Genomic DNA, 18,028 nt, shown 5'->3' with positions numbered 1-18,028 from the left:
GCTCCTCCTATTTTTTTTTTTTTTTTTTGGGACTGTCTAGTCTTTTTCTGTGAGCACGCATGTCGCTACATGTTTTTGTGTGAGCGAGTGGATGTAAGCTGGTTATGTGAAGGTCACCAAGCAAAGCACATGAAAGAGGAGGCAGCCTTTGAGCTCTTATCGGGCGATAAGAGTGCCATGTGTGTGTTTGGTCAGTCACAATGGAGCAGCTCTTTGCAGTGCTCAACTGTGGGAGCCAATGAGACACGTTTGTGAAGTGGCATGGCTTAAGAGATCTGGTCTAGATGTTTGGTTTCCTCCCACTCTTTTTATGTTTTTTCTGCAGAGTTTACAATGGAAAGCACACGTTTTATAGCAAGTCGTGAAATTGTGCATTTTCCCTCAGCAGTGTGGGGGTGGGAGCAGTTCAGCTCTTTTCTGTCACAAAAACCAAGCAAAACAACTTGTGTCTTTGTGCTCATCAACACATCACACTGGCCTACAACCATAATGTTGTCAGTGACAGATTTATTTCTGACCTTGAAGACAAGTTTTTAAATTATTTGGTTACTTTTTAGTGGCTCTCTGTTGTTACTCAGGCTACAACTAATTATTATTATTGTTCTCATTATGGATTACTTTATTGACGGTTTTTAGCAACACTGCTGGCAAGGCACTTTCAGTCATCTCGGCCAAGACTAAAATATCTATTAGCCACAGTGGCTGGATGTCATTCATGTCACCGTCAGGGTGAATTATAATTATTTTTGTGATTCCCTGACTTTTCATGTGGCATCATCAGATCAAAAATTCATTCATTTTCCATAACCGCTTCTTCTGTTGGAGGCCATGCACGTGACACATAGAGACAGGCACAATCACATCTACGGACCATTTAGAGTCACCAGTTAACCTGATGTGTATGGACTGTGGGAGGAAGCTGGAGTACCCGAAGAAAACCCAAGCTGACACAGGGAGAGCATGCAAACTCTGCGTAGAAAGGCTCTCCCACCTTAGCTTCAAACCAGGAACCCTCTTGCTGTGAGGCAACAATGCTAACCACTGTACCAAAATTCAGTTTTGTCCAATATCTTGATCTATAACCAAACACTCGGCCTCAGCTGTTCTTTATACTAATTTACTCAGTGATAGTTAGCCAATGTGAGGATGCTAACAAGCTAAACTAAGACTTTGAACATGGTAAACATAAACCTGATTTTAAAAAAGTACGTTAGCACTGTGATCATTTTAGCATGCTGACGGTAGCATTTAGCTCAAAGAACTATTGTGTCTAAGCACATCCTCACAGAGCTGCGGCAGGGGTATTTTTTGACACTCACATCAACAGTCATAGTGTAAAGACCAAGAAAGTCTGCACAGGGTGGGCGAGAGGGCAGGTGGATGAGTCAAACAAGGTCTGGACTTTCACCCAGGATACCGCAGTTTGTGTCCCGTGTTAAACCAAAAATCAATCGAGTTATCTTAATAACAATGTAGTGTACAAGTATGTGTAGCATACTACGCTGGTGATGTATGCCACATGTAACAAAGTACTTTATACAAAGTTTAAGGCCAACCGATCAGGTTTTTTTCTAAAACTAACCACATGCTTTGGTTGCACAAAACCCAATAATAAAGTTCACCTTTTAAGTTTATTTTGAAAGTAGACTGCATGCATTTAATGAGCAGAAAATACACATTTCCTATGAAAACTAACATTATTTTGAAAAGACACAATGCATGTAATGAGTGTAAATTGACATCCCGCCCTGTGGGTCATTAGACCACTAATGGGTGCCTCAGTGTGTTGGAATCTGATGCAGAGGGACACTGACCTACCATTGATATTTGAGGAGCTGGGAGTGAGCATGTTGCAAAAAACAGATCTGAGCTGGCATTCTGAACAAGGCCTTCTTCTTGTCTCATTAATGGACAGTAGAACAGTTTGATAAATGAAATGTCAAAATGGTGAAAAGTGACATTAGTTCAGCCCAAGTTGACATCTTTAATTAGCTTTTTTATCTCTGTGAGCAGTCGACAACCCAAATCTATCTAATGTCCAATGACATAAAAACAAAGAAAGTGGGAAGTCTTCAGGTTTGAGAGGCTGCAAACAGATAATGTTTGGTGTTACACTTGATAAATGGCCAAACAATTTATCAATTATTAACACTGGTTATAAAGGCTTTAAATGTGAAGGATGAAAAGAGACGCTCACTCATCCCAAATTCCAACAGCCTGCAGATCCCAGCCGATCAATTAAGCCCCTTCCATTACCCTGATGTGTTTCTTTGCACTAAACGCACCTTCCTGGCCCTGCCCTCTGGCCCTGTGGCAAGGCATCTTGCACACTCAACATATAACTGTAGAGAACTGAATCAGCGCAGTGATGAATGACTTCCAACACTGTGGACTCAGCAAATGTTAAATATTCTCATTAGCTGGTTGAGAGATCACACACACTCCGGCAGCACTGCTACCGCCCTTAACCCTCTGAGCCCTAGGCGGTCCAAAACAACTCCCCCCTCCCCACCCCGCCACACTTGTGCTTTCTTCTCCTCCTGTCTTCATCACCCTTCTCTTTTTCTGTCTCGGCTGAGGGGCTGAGGGGCGCTGGAGCGACAGGCAATATCGGCGTCAGAGCTGTCATACATGTCTCTGTCAAAGCAGAAGCAGCGGGGCACTGGAGATGGACAGACACCTGATCTGCTGTAACTGCCGCTCCCCTTTGGGACTGCTAATCCTGGTTGTTAGCACCAAAATCAAGATTAAAAGAACCAGCTGTCCTTGCAAAATGCTGTGACTTCACTCCTGCTGTATCAACTATCACCGCAAGAATATAATAACAGTAATAACTCATAAGTCTTGTGTTGAAAGCATTAACTGCAAATGGTCGTGTTCATTTTCCTCTGCTACCCTTAAGAGAAACAGATAACAGGACACTTTGGCTCTATTTTCTGCAGTAGCAAGCTGCCAACAATGGCTGTGTTAAGGAGGAGGGTCTGGGATAAAGAGTGGAGAGGAGCAGGACAGACGAGCAGGGCGCAGAGCTCAGGGCAGAGGTGGCTCCTGGCCATCCATCTCTGGTTTCAGGATTCAGAGAGTGCTGACAGGTCTGGGTCCCCCGGCACAGGCCTCTGGGCTGTAACCACGGATACCCAGACAAACCAAGAGCTGTCACTCAAGCAGTACCAGCTAGACAGAGTCACAGGAGATGGGAAAACAGGATAGCGAGACACCAGGGGGGTGTGTACGTGCTTATACCTGTGTGTGTATGCATTACAGAGTACATGGCAGGAAATTCAGAAGCTGCAAGTGCAGACAGTCACTGGTCTAGTGAGATATCATCAGTCACTATTGGGACACATGCAGAGGACACATAAAATACAAATTCTTGATACTGTAGAAGGTTTGGGGGAAACTCCAGGCTTAGACAAACACAGGCATGCTGATAATAGCAAACTTCCACCTCATGAATTTTACAGCTGTCTAAACCTCCTTGACATTTTTATATTAAGCGTGCTCTTCCTTTGGCAAGCACCACCGCGCCGTTTCTTTAGGCAAATAAAGACAACTGTGAGGTGGGCGCTGTGTGACAATGAGGTTGGTGGCCATGGGGGTTGGTTTGAAAATGTGAAGTTCAATATCAGGGCAGGCAACTACTTGCAAATGAATTCATGGACAGGTAGGGCAATGTGAGAGCACACTAACAAAATTAAAAGGTTTGAAATCTGACTTTTCTGTCGTGACACTGTTCACATCTCTTTCCAAGATACTGTCAAAAACTAAAATTACTGCTTCGGGGTTGTATGCCTCCTAGAACCACTCAAGTTACAGTTTATATCCATGTCTGTCCAGACTCACATGTAGCCTTGACAGCTGATAATGCTTCAAATGCGGATGCTGCTGCAAAGAAGCTACAAATTCTAAAACATGTATCCATCACGCACAGAAAATCTATACAATCAGATGAGTGTCACCAATTTAGTATCTGAGATATGACGTTTTGTAATGGCCAGAAAAGTGTTTCACGGAACATCATGAAGTCACAGTGAAGCTGACCTTTGACCTTACATAATGTTATCATCATTTTTATCCTGTCAGACATTTGTATGAAATTTTGTCATAATAAGCAAGATATGAGTGAGATATCACATTCACGGAAATTAGACTGATGCAAGGTCACAGTGACCTTGACCACAGTGACCTTGACCTTTGACCACCAACTTCTAATCAGTTTGTCCTGGACAAAAAGTGGACACTTGTGCCAAATTTGAAGAAAGTCTCTCACAGTCTTCTTCAGATATAGCGTTCGCGGGAATGAGACTGATGCAAGGTCACAGTGACCTTGACCTTTGATAAGAAAAATTCTGATCAGTTTTTTTGTGTGTGACTGAAGTGGACACTTGTATCAAATTCGAAGACATTTCCTTGAGGCCTTCTTGAGATATTGCGTTCACGGGAATGAGATTGAGGCAAAGTCAGAGTGACCTTGACCTTTAACCAGCAAATTATAATCTTTTATTTTTGTGACTCAAAGTGGACGCTTGTGCAAAATTTGAAGAAGTTCACCACCAAATTCTTATCAGTTTGTCCTTGACTCAAAGTGGACATTTGTACCAAATTTGAAGATTTGAGACCTTCTTGAGATATCGAGTGTATGGGAATGAGACTGACGCAATGTCAGAGTGACCTTGACCTTTGACCACCAAATTCTAATCAGTTTGTCCATGACTAAAAGTGGACATATGCGCCAAATTTCAGGAAAGTGTCCCTCACCGCCTTCTTTAGATATAGCATTCACAGGAATGAGATTGATGCACAGTACAGTGGCCTTGACCTTAGACCAGCAGATTCTAATCAGTTTTTGTGACTAAAACTGGAAGCTTTTGTCAAATTTGAAGATATACCCTTGAGACCTTGAGAGATTGACATAAGGTCCCAGTGACTTTGACCTTTGACCAGCAAATTTTAGAAGTTCATTCTTGACTCAAAGTGGGCGTTTAAACCAAATTTGAAGATACAACCTTGATGCCTTCTTGAGATATCGCATTTACGGGAGTGAGAATGATGCAAGGTCAATGTGACCTTGACCGTTCTCCACCAAATTCTAATCAGTTCTTAACAATTCATTGTCGAGCCAAGTGGGTGTTTGTGTCAAATTTAAAGATATTACCTCAAGGTATTCTTGAGATATCACACTCACAAGAATGAGGTGGACCAGGCCACAGTGACCTTGACCTTTGGCCTATGAACGACAAATTCTAATCACTTCACTGTTGAGGTAAGTAGAAGTTTGTGCCTAATTTTAAGCAATTTCCCTCAAGGTATTCTTGAGATATTGCGTACATGAGAATTAGAGGTAATGCATTCGACTATCTGGCACAGGGGCATAAAAAGACGTGGTGACAGAGACTGATTTAAAAGTGTGAATGATCAAGTTCATATCAGGGCAGGCAACTACTCACAAATGAATATATGCATAGGTGGGGTGATATGAGACCACACTAAAGAATATTAAAAGGTCTGAAATCAACTTCTCCTGTCAGGACACTGTTCACATCTCTTTCTAAGACACAGACAAAAAGACTCATCTTTCTCCAAAGGCAATATGGATTTGTTTGCTACAGTTTACAGCAACTTCTTCAAGGTTTTCAAAGTATACTTATCATAGATCGTATCAAGTGGATGAGAACAAGTAAAACACAAAAAGTTTCCACACAAACAGCCGAGAAAAAGCATAGCGTACCCCCATAATGTCTTCACATTGATGAATTGTCTACAGCAGAAGAATAACAAATAAATTATTCAAATCTCTACCTTGGTGAAGTCAGAGGGGGTTTTCTCTTTGTTCTACACCCTGGCATTGATTTCTCCCAGTGGCGAAGAGTGGGATGCCTGAAGGTGAGACACACACACACACACACACACACACACTATGTAGATAAATGACTCCTGAGCTCTGGAGTTTGATCCAAATGAAGCAATGATGTAGCTCACTGGCCCGGGCCCACATTGAAGTAAAGTGTGTGCTCTAGTAAAATGTTCTCTCGGTGAGTCAGAGTGTGTGAGTGCTATACTCGCACCAGTATGGTGGTGGTGAGATGGAGAGAAAACAAGAAGGAGGAGAGCGATAGAGACAATCTGCTGTCTGGGTATGAAGCTTATATGTTGTAATGAGCACATCTTTAACACTTTATTTCACAGCAGCACGCCAGTCTGACACAAAAAAAGAACGTACAAATGTGCCTCAGAATACACTCAAATGTCGCAGTTCTCGTGTGCTCAACAGACGAGGAAAGTCGGCATTCACACAGCTGCTGCAAAACACCTGTGTTTCTTTTTTTGTGTCGGGGTGTGCCTCTGTACTGATGTTTTAATTATTAGGGCTGTTACTTTTTCTTTGAAATTTCTTTCTTTCTTCTTGTTCAAACTTCATTAATTTTCAAACTGTGACGACCTGATCAAATTCCAAATTCACAGCCTATAGCGCAGCAGACAGTTTGAAGTAGTTTGTCTTGTGATCCAGCAGCACCCTAAAATTTCACCATTAGCTTGACCTGTTGCATGCCCTCCTGACCTATCAGCAAACTAAGCTTCAGCAAAGACACTAATGTCGTTGTTTGCTACAATAACGGAGGACACTGGTGAGCAAAGCCGTCCTGGGCAGACAATAAGACACCAAAGCATCTGAGAAGCAGTGAGTATTTTGGGTTCTACACCATAGATGGCAAAGCAACTAACAAGGCTGTTTGTCGACTTTATACAAAGCAGCTGTCTTACTCTACGAACAACGACAACTCCGCTCACCTGCTAGCGTTCGTTTGCCACCCAAGTGAGGCAGGGGAGGCACCACAGACGAGCAACGCAGCGGCAAGTGTACAACCTCGTCTGGCTGCCTTCTATTTGGCACACTCAGCTTTAGCAGGCCCGTAGCCAGACGCTTGTAAGAATGCCATCGCCACCAAGACTGCAAGATTTATATCCACGAATATGCGGCCCATTTGTGTTGTTTCGAGGAGCAGGGTTTCACGATCTCATGATGGAACTGGAGCCAAAATATAAAACTCAAAGTCTCACAACAATGTCAAAACATAGTGCAACCGCATGGGAAAACATAAAGGGTCTCATTCATGAAATGTTGGTAAATCTGTGAGTATGTCTGTAAATCAAAATTCTTGGTAATAAAAACCTACTCCAGATTCATGAATACCGCAGAATACTCCCGCTTTGATCATGGGCACATGTGTATGTTAATGAATGCCAGTCAATCGTGAACTGACAGCGTGCACCTGCAATCAGCAATGAGCATACATCCCTGCCCATGAATAGCTAATGACCTCCATATATGGAGGTGATAATTGCTATGGATAGGTGCGTCTTGTTGACCTGCGAACATGGAGCAAACAAAGAGAGAGGGAGAACATTTTCTGACACTGAGATTTAAGTTGTTTTAGGTGAAGTGGGGTTGAGAAAAACATTTTATTTTTTGCTGTTAGTAGTGGTGTGACAGGGACAGGTACATCAAAGGCCTGAAGGAGGTAACGGGTGCCGTGAACTCGGTGTCATCTGTTGTGAGAACCATCCAAAAAGTTAAAAATGGTTAGACATGACACACGATGCACAAAAACATACAAAAAAACATAACAGCTACTGGAAGCTCTTCTCATTTATGTTTTGAAGAACCCCTATCTGAGGTTTAAATCTGCTAAATGCCAACTTATTTAAGTAAATGTGTGACATTTCTAATCTCTTCTCATGTTTGACTTACTTGTTTCAAAGGCCTCTGCGTATTGTGAACATAACAATACGAATTAAAATTGTAATTTCTAATAATGACAAGGAACATTTATGTGCAGTATCTTATTTACACAAGCACTATGAGCAGTCAGAAGAAGGTGTAGATTTTGTAAGTACCTATGAAAAGATCGGAGCTACTAATGTACTGATGTGAGTGAGTGACTGTGAGTGCTCACATTTCATGAATGAGACCCAAAGAGTATACTAAGGGATGAGACACTCTCTCTTATCATAGACGGATGGACATCGCCGGCCACACATGCTCATTAGACAGTGACAGCTCACTGTGTTTCAGACTCATGGGAAATATTCTGTCCATTAAGGAGCTGAGAGGTCGTCACACAGCTGTCCATACTGCAGAAAGCATCAGCCGCACACTGGATGAATTTGACATCCACATGAAATCACTGGTAATGGGAAGTCAATGTAATATTAAGTTACCTGAAATGGCTGCTGGTATAAAGTTAATGAACTGTTGTCAACATTATTTTTCAGGGGGTGGGGGGCAGTCAAATGTATACATTCTGATTTTTAGGGAAGGTAAGTATCAGCCCTTGTAATTATGTTCATACGTTCCTCCCATCTAACACTAAATAATGTCTTTAATGCATGTGCGCCTGCCTGTGTGTGCACATGCGTGTGATGGCAGTAATGTTTACGTTTTTTCTCTCCTCTCAGTCCAATGCCCAACGGTGCTCCTGGCTGTGCAGCACAGCAAAATTGGCCTGAGAGGGTTTGGGAACATTTCCCCCTTACAAACAGGGGCAAATCAATAACGTCTCGGTTGAGGGAGCCACTCTCCATATGAAGGTGAGCTGACTCAGCAGTCCCAGCAGCCAGAGGGGGGAGGAAAGAGGGAGAGAGAGAGAGGGAAGTGGGGATGGAAATGATTGCTTTACAAGCGGTAAAATGCACGGCGGTGTTGAGAACCCTCTGTGGACGCAGCGCTGCACGCCTTCTCAATCCTCCAGTGGAGGAGCAGGATGAAGGGGAGAGGAGAGGAGAGCACATGCATACACACATGGCTTGTAAATACAACAGGCTGCTCTCTCTTGAGCTGTGAGTGCAATCTAGCTCTATTGGTTCCTCTGTTTCTTACTCATACTTGCTCTCTGTCAATCTACTCCAATAAAGCAGCCTGGCAAGCCCTGATTTTGCTTCTGCCAAGTCAATCACAGCTCTACAGTAGCACGGTGGAGCCAGAGACTGTAGGGATATTCCTGTCTTTACCTTCTCTTTTGTCTGTTTATCATTACTCAAGGTCTCAGCAGCTATCTCTGCGCTGATTAAAAGTGGGAGTTGGCTAATTACAAGGTGATCGGGCGGGAGGTTTGGAGAGGAGAGGGTGGACATCGCAGGGTGCTCAGACGTCCTTCAGGCACAGCGGGGAATCTGCAGCAGCAGCAGTTGTTGGCAGTGGAGAGGAGAGGACTGTATTATATCTCATTAGAAATCCTGTCTAAAAGTCCAGTCTAATTTCTCTCCTCTCTTTGTTTCTAATTCAAGTCTCAATTCACAGACTGTAGTTTTTCAAAGAAGTATACGGCGATGGATGTGCATGCTTTCTTGACTGAAATATCCATTTTCAAATGTACAGAGCTGGTCTGTATCCACACTTCTTTTACATTTGGTCATCAAAGGATCATGTTGGTGATAAAGCATCATTTAGTCAATACTACAAAATACTACAATACTACTACTACTACTACAGAACCGTTGGTTTACATTTACTTCATTCAACTGAATAAGTGCAGAGCCCTGAACCTTGCCTGGGTTAGGTCATCCATCACAGTGAATAAAGCAATGCTATGCTATTGTTGTGATAATGTTGTTACGAACAGGGACCATTTTGTTGTTGTGTGGTCAAGGATACATGACATCTGACATTTGAAGGAGCTCTGTAAAGCACTATTCGGACGGGATTAGTTTTACATGGGCACGTGGGGTAATGTCACTTTACCACAGGATGTCAGTAATATTAATGGCCGATTCACACAGGATAAGAGATATCAGTAAAACTACCACAAGTGGGAGGGGTAAATCCATTCACGCACCGCCGTGCCCTCCTGCCATCATGAGCGTATGATAGGACTGTCAAAAGCACCATGAAATTGAGTTCGAATATTTTCGAATTAATTTAGTAGAGTTCGAATAATATTAGAATTTATTATTATTATTATTTATTTATTTATTTTTACAAAAAAAAAAAAAAAAAAAAAAAACACAAAAAATAAGATGCTTATTGCTGACGCAGTATGAACGTGACACTCGGAGGAAAACACCCGTTCTGACCTCACTGAAGTGCCAGGTATGATCAACTTCTGTCTCGCTATCTGAGCAATGTTTGGATACTTCAGTGCGTAGTTTTCCACCACAAGAGTGGATCCTGGCCGGCTCGCAGTGGTGTCTCATTCTGGTAACGTTTCATTTCTTCTTCAGAAAGGGTAGGCAGGGAGGCAGCAGGTGCAACACTCTCCCTGTATGTCTCCCCGACCAGGTCACACATCACGGACAGCACAGTGGGTGGTGTTGGTGCAGCGGGCCACTCCATCGGCGCCTCTCCCTCCCGCTGCGTCCCTCTCTGGCCCAGCTCGGACGCAAGCCATCTCCGCCTGAACGGGATTTGCCGTGATATACAACATTATTGACAGTATTAATTAATTATTAATGATATTCGAATGATCAAATTTAGGTTCGAACTTATAAAAAAATAAATATATTTGAATATATTTCTAACTTAGATTTTTTTTTTGACAGCCCTAACACACATATTTACTGCTGGTCTATTCGCACGGGATCAGTATTACCTGAGGTAATTGTCCGGGACCCTTTTACAGAAGGTAAAACTCGCGGTAATCTTTACTGACATCGTGCGGTAATGATTACTGACATGGCACATTCGGACGGGACTAAAATCTCTGGTAATTATTACTTTACCCCTCGTCCCTATGTAAAACTAATCCCGTCCAAATAGGGCTTAAGACATCCATAACATATCTATGATTCAGGGTCAGGTGGTTTTTAACATGGAGATGGCAATGACATCGAAATGCAATGTCTTCCATGGATTTTATTGACTCGCTGAATTTAATTTTATCTATTAATCTTTTATTATTTTATTTTATTTATTTATTATTTTTTGTTTTTGTCTTGTCGGGTTTAGATATCAATAATTTGTACACTCTTACTATTATCGCTGTGTATTGTGCTTTCCTTGTCTTCACTGCTTTGCAAAAAGTTCAATGAACATAAATCTGAAAAACATAAACATAAAAGGTAGCCGAGCCTGCAGCTAACTGCTAATGGTGCTAACAGAACAAACAGTGCTAATAACAGCAACAGTTCTGACAGAACTAATGGTGATATTCTGTGGAAACTGGAAGGGGGGCATTACGTTTCTGTGACGGTGATATCAGCAGTAGCCATCATATGAGCACAGTGCAAAGTGGCACTGATTGGCTAGCCAATGAGATATACACACAGGGAGACACGCAGGGTCCTAAGAAATTGGTTTTATTTTTTCCCCAAATTCCATGTTTTCCGTTTTAATTTTCCCCAATTCTGTGTTTTAAAATTTAAGTACATTTTGTAAACATTCAGAGTGGCTAATCATCTTATGGATGAATACAATTTAAACAATTAAATAAGAAAATAATCTAAATTTAACCAATGTCAACAAATCTGATGTAACACACTACTTCCACATGACTGCAGGGTCCAAAAATAATGTTCATTTTTAGGATTTTTTTTTTTTTTAGAGGAACCCAGAATACAATAATTTCCCTCACAATTTAGAGGGATGTCCTGATTTATAACGGATGCACTTAACATGTTTTATACTTCCTGTGACTATTATCCAGTTAATCTTATTTCCATGTATGTATCTTCACTGTTTTAACGCCTTATTTTGAAAAGCAGATGCAGTCATATGTGTATCCTGGGCTGTTTCAGTGCACTTACAAGTCAGAACATGGGGACACTCCAATTTTAGCAGCAGCTACTTTTACTAGAGTAACGGCTGGCTTGATGCAGAAACATCAGATGCTGCTTGAGGGCCACTCAAGAAGCACAGGACAAGATTTGACCGAGCCTGGCCGACCCAGAAAAAGACTGGTAAACCTAGCTGTCACTTGTGTCTCCATGGTCCGTGGTACTTGTATATAAAATTCTCCATGGCCTGGCACCCCCTCCACTCAGTGAATTCATTACACACAATCAGAACTCATCTACTAGATCTACCTTCAGAGAGCAGAGGACAGATGCAGCGTGGCTGCAATGAAACCAAATCATAGCAGCATTTTTTTTTTTTCTGATTCACAAGCACATGCTCTGTGCACAGCGCTGTCAGTCCTTATAACTTGATGCAGGTGACTGATAGTAAATAAGCAGATACACCGCACACAAAAGGGCTGAATTGCCTCTTCTTTTAATTTAGTCTTCACTTCTTGAAATGTGTTTTTTTTCTGCTCATTCGGCTTATTTTGCAGTAAAAAAAAAAAAAGTTGGAATGTTGAGGAAACCCACACTTTTATAAATTGCATCCACTTTTATTTCACAATATTTGACATTTTACAGTTAATTTCATTTTTATGATCAAATCCTGCAATTCTGTCTGTGTTTTCTGCATCCTGGAGATCATACGGCCGTGAGTAGACTGCTGTGAGACTATCTACTACAAAAACAAACAGAAAAGCTTGAAATAACACAATGAGAGGTAGCACGACTTCATTCTCAATACTCCACTAAATCTTTACAAAGGAAATATTGGTTTGCTGCTATATTAACGCTCTAAATGTCAGAAAATCAAACCCAGAGGAGAGACAAGCACTGGATACTGTAAAAAAATACAATCTAAATTTGGTCATTATATTATAAAGACTGATTGTGAGTAGATGCTTTGATTATTCTATACAGTAGGAGTATTAAACACACCAGATTAACTCCACAGCCTAGACAGCAACATCAGCCATTGACTGGTGTTGTCAGGCAAGTTGGTGGTCAGACCTCAGTATCAGTGTCAGCACCAGGAAGCAGTGCATCAAACCACGCTGCTAACTGGGCTAATAAATAAAGATGTCGGTAAGTAAGAGGAGTGGCAGCGTAATGCTGACATGATTGGATAAAGCAAACCTGGCTCTCACATTTTAGACTGATAGGATAATAGAGCGAAGCAGGAAAATCTATGAATGGATAGGAGTCCTGAGGCGTAGCTGAGAGGGAGTAATAAACGAAGGAGCCGGGCAGAGTGAGTGAAGTGGGAACTTTGACGAACACTAAAGGTGATGAAATGTTCACTCTGATGGATTACTTATTTCAAGCTAAGTTTAAGTCTCTACAAGTTGGTTTTCAAATCTGAAATGAAAGGGGACCAGTGGCTCCACACAGGGAGGTGAATCAACTCAGAAACTTTATGTTCAGTAAAAGTACACAGGTGATGTGAGTTAAATTATGCAAAGCCCCGGTATAAGCATTTAAGCATGTGTTCCTAAAGGCTTGAAAGCTACGCAGCTCTGGAGCCGAAGGTGAGCAGCTGTTTTTCTCTCCCACGGATGCAGGAGGTGGCTGTGTGGCGTTCCTCAAGCTGCACGCTGACAGTAAATAAAACTTCTGGCATCAGGCTTCCACATCAGCACTGCGAGAATGGCAGCAGTTGCCATTTTGTCATCTAATACAGCGTGAGGAACAGAAAATATTAAAGGAACGCTCTTTGTGACAAGCTGAATGTGGCTGCGCGTCCCTGTCCATCATTTGAATGAAATGTTAAATGACATGTGCAATGCAATATGTCAGGAAGTAATAGCCTACTGCCACATCTCCGCCGCATTCTGGCGTGGGTTAAAGCGAATCTACCGTGGTGCAGGGCGATAAAAGAGAAGAAAAAACATCATAAATGTGATAGTGTGAAAATACTCTGTGTATATTATATATATTTGAGATTTAAGAAAAAAACAAAGAGCAGCCCATACAGCTACTATCTAACTGTCTAAATAAAGCATGACCCCTGTAGCGCTGGCTTTTCACTCCATTCTGAGGGTGATAAAATCATGCAGCCCGGCTACAGCAAGTTGTTGACAGTGTGAGAATGCTTGGCGCACATAGCCTTTATAGCAGCTGTCTGCTCTGGTGAGGGCTAGATGAGCCAACCGAGGTGAATATATTACTCTCACTCAGTGAATGTCACAAATGCCATTTCCAACTGCTGAATGTCACAGAGACTGTTGGGGTGACTGCAAACGCTGCGGAGCACCATGACGTCTATTTCTCCGCTGTTAACATCCTGCATCCCCGCTTTTTGAATATCAAACAAAATCACACTTGTTATGAGACAAATAAACATCAATAAGCCAGAGAGACTGCAGGCGATTGGTTGGTGTGTCGCTGCAGATTACTGCTGGAAGTTTTGGGCTCAGCCCAGCAGCCAGAAGACAATGCAAACAACATTACATTTGTATGATTTACACATACCATATTAATGTTACTAAAGTGACGTAGGTCATGAGCTGACTTTGGCAACAGGAGGTGGAGGGGATGGTGGATGGCGCGTCACCAAGACGAGACACCTGCCAAGCTGCAGACCACTGTTCGAGTCCAACAAAGAACAAATCCTGCTGTTTATTAGCAAATCATTGCTGTGTTTCCAGCTGCGTTTAGTAACCAAAACTGGGTGTTTTTTAGCAACACCTCGCTGTATTTGCTCTGGCAATAAGAGACATCGTGCCACAGAGAGCAATTGGTTCTTCTTTTTTTTTTAGCCAAGCCATCACTGTGATTCCAGCCATGATAGCACCACGAAAACTAGTTGCTTCTTTACTGAGCCACTGCCGCGTTTCCAGCCAAAGTAGTGCCATAAAAAGCTTCTTTTTTTTTTTTAGCATAGCTTAAGTTGAGGCAGGACACGACGTCAAGCTCAGCTCACATCCCAGCTACATCAGCTGATCTCAATCAGCTCAATCAACTGATGGAGCAGCTGATTGATTGAAGGGAGTCAGCTGATAGATCACATGATTCCTGTCTATGCAACCAATTGGCAGATCTCATTCAGGGTGCCCTATTTAAACTGCTCTGGCCTGCCTATTGTTGCTGCAGGCACTGTGGATGTGCATGTGGAAGGGCAGAGAGATGGGCTCTATCTGCCTCAAGGATGTCCATATAGGCACGTGGAAGAGGCTTTCTGCGTAGGCCTAGGAAAGGCAGAGAGGCCCCTGAACAAAAACATACCACTAAATATAATACTGCAAATGGAAATTAAGTTTTCTTTGACTAAAGTCTTCCTGAGTGAACTGCATTTCCTGCTTGGATAGTGCCGCAAAAAGTGGTTCGTTTTTACTGAGCCATCGCTGCATGTCCTGCTGGGATTGTCCCATGAAAACTGGGATTTTAAGCCAAAACATGATCTTTTCCTGACCATATTCAAGTGGGTTTTGTTCCTTAACACAACTACACGTTAATCATACAATCATGCAACATATCCAATACACAATAATGTACAAACGTGACATATCTGTGGTTGCTGAAATGTACAATGGCAACATTTATCCTGGTGACTGGGTTGTTGGGCATCACTGCTCGACTACATATAGTGCTTTTTCAGCTGAATAAAGAGCTTTGATACTGTTTTTTTCCTCTAAAGTGAACACAAATGGCATTAGTGTAGGAATCTAATGTGTTATGATTACAGTAAACAAACAAACATCAGGGACAGCTTTAGTCTGGGATGTTATTTGGTGGTGGTGAGGCGGCCATTTTTAATGAGCGACCCCTTCAGTGGCAGAGCCTCGCAGGCTGTGAAATGTACTCAGGAAACACACACAAAAAAGGAGTGCACACCAAAAAGAGAAGAAAGTGAAGCACATCTCTGTAACACACTCCCCTGCATCAGTGAAGCTCATTGTTTGCAGCGCAGTCATCAGGGGCATGGTGCTGCTGAGTGCTGGGAGCCGAGGCTGATTATTTCCCACATCTTCACATATGAATGTCTGATGTCAAGGTCATTCTCCTCCAGCTAACCATACCCCTCATTCTGCCGTCACTCATTACTGCCATACATCATCTCTCGCACATTCTCGCTCTTCACATCTCCTGATTTAATAAGGCGAAACACTCATTTCAGCCACCATAGCACAGGAGAGCCAAAACCTCGGCCTAATTTTATTGCAATATGATATGGTTATGATTAGGAAATATCTTAAACATGAAAAAGAGAGAGAGCAAGCTTCAGGTTAATCTCATCATTGTTTGTTTGTATTCAAGACTGATTTAATTAGTCTTTTCATAAAGTTCCTTTTTAATTAAAAAGGTTCTTATCAAATCTGAATAACCTGTATAATTGGCTGAACTATTCTGGGTGGGTGTGAAAGTTGCACCATTATCGCCTTCTCACAGCAAATAACCCACAATAATACACCAAGAAGAAGAAGAAGAGTGTTGGGAGATCGTTTTCTGTTTTTTCAGGCTCAGAAAATAAGTATTCCTTATGACAACTCCGCAACAAGAAGCAGTAAATAAAAAGCCAACGATGACGACCAGCCGCGCTCAACACGACACCCAACCGTCAATGTAAGCAATAATTATTCTTTCAGAACGTCTGAAGATTATACACAGCAAAGACAACTAATTTCATGCAACTGCCAACACATTTGACTGTATTTACTCATAAACCTCCCATCAATCTCCATACTTGCTAAGTCAAATCCTGCTCGTCTTCGAGCCATGCGCATCTGTCAAGTAGGAAAAACAGGGCGCTACTTTCCAAGAAGAAAAGGGGCACTGTGCCGACCAGCGTGTACAACAAAAGAAAAACAATCTCCTGTAATTGCCTGCCATCAAACAGAGAACAGTGATTCCAAATGCAGGAGGGAGGGAGGATATGGCGGCGCATATTGCAAACCAGTCAAGGACGTTGGAGCCATCCATCTTCCAAGAAATCTCAGAGCCAATCAAAACAGAGGAGAAGGCCTGCTGGTGGTGATGCAGCTGCGAGCAGCGAGGTGTTTTCCAGGCGGATCATTAGAGCCGGACTAAACAATGAGGAGTTAAAAGACTCGGCTGCTGCTGACCTTTTGAAGGTAAAAGGTGGGGAAGTGCGCACGGGCAGAGTGGCGCAGAAGCGTATTGATTTGAGACAGTTTATCTGTATCACAGGCAGCAGCCCACACAGACTGCATGAACAACACTTTCACCTGTCAGGATTAGGTCTGTAAAGCCGAGCTGACAGAGACAAGACGAGCATGATGTAAACATGGACACACATCTGATATCCATCCATCCATCTTTATATAGGAGGATTAAAGGTCCAGCGTGGAGGGTTTAGGGGGATATACTGGCACAAACGGAATATAATACGCATGTTTTCTTTAGTGTATAATCACCTGAAAATAAGAACCTTTGTGTTTTTGTTACCTTAAAATAAGCTTTTTATATTTACACAGGGAGCAAGTCCTCGTCTATAAAGATCGCCATGTTGCACCATCACGTTTCTACAATAGCTCAGAGTGCTTTCGTATCAGCCACCATGGTTGGCAACAGGGCCTCCTGCAAGACTGCTTTCCCAGTCCCACTCCTGCCTGCTCCTGCTGGATTTCTGACCATTACCACTCGCTCCTGTAGTGTGTTATCTATTGTTATCTATCAGGGTGTGTGTAAGCTCCCGCCCACACCCTTAAACACTGTGACCATACATGTCCGCACAGTAGATTGATTATCAATAAATAGAGTCTATTCTGGTCCTGCAGGGAAAGACATTATTTTAGTGTGGTATCAATAAAGATATGCATACCTGTGGGTAATATGCAGCATAACTACAGGTATTCTGGTGTCTCTGGGAGTCGGTGTTATTATAATTATTATGTATATTCCTCCAAATGTCCATCTTGCCTTGACTTTCTTTTCTTTGTACTGTAATGTCCTGCTTTTATCTTCTGTTTCACATAACTTGTTGATGTCTCCATTTGTCATGTTGATTTATTTCTGGGACCAACAAGGTTTTTTATTCTTTATTTTTTGAATGCCCGCTTCCACCCAATGCAAATATAAAACCGCCCATTCCTGCGAGACTTGTGTTGAGCCCTGCGGGATCCCAATCCCAATGCAGTCCTCTAGTTGGAAGCCCTTCTGTGACATGCAGTGTCAAAAATACACTTTTTTATTTAAGGTGAGACTGCTTTATTCAGCGTTTTGACCAGTTTAAATCACCTGGGGTCTCATTTATAAAACAATGCGTAGGATCCATGCTAAAAATGTACGTACGACA

At 42.2% G+C, this 18,028-nt stretch overlaps 1 protein-coding gene across 4 annotated transcripts in view; it reads right to left on the bottom strand.

Moving 5' to 3' along the window:
- Positions 1-18,028, bottom strand: part of klhl29 (kelch like family member 29) — a 409,128-nt gene that overhangs the window by 333,951 nt on the left and 57,149 nt on the right. For 2 of the 4 annotated variants that reach the window (XM_078173676.1, XM_033648443.2), the window contains exon 4: positions 5,800-5,877. The exons of the other annotated variants lie outside the window; for them this stretch is intronic. The gene's annotated coding sequence lies outside the window, so the exon portion shown is untranslated. The remainder of the gene's footprint in view (positions 1-5,799; positions 5,878-18,028) is intronic. 4 annotated transcript variants of the gene reach the window in all.

Source organism: Epinephelus lanceolatus, chromosome 13, assembly GCF_041903045.1.
Source record: "Epinephelus lanceolatus isolate andai-2023 chromosome 13, ASM4190304v1, whole genome shotgun sequence".
Classification (NCBI taxonomy): Eukaryota; Metazoa; Chordata; class Actinopteri; order Perciformes; family Serranidae; genus Epinephelus; species Epinephelus lanceolatus.
Note: the sequence above shows the minus strand (reverse complement) of the source record. Positions and strands in the feature narration are given on the sequence as shown.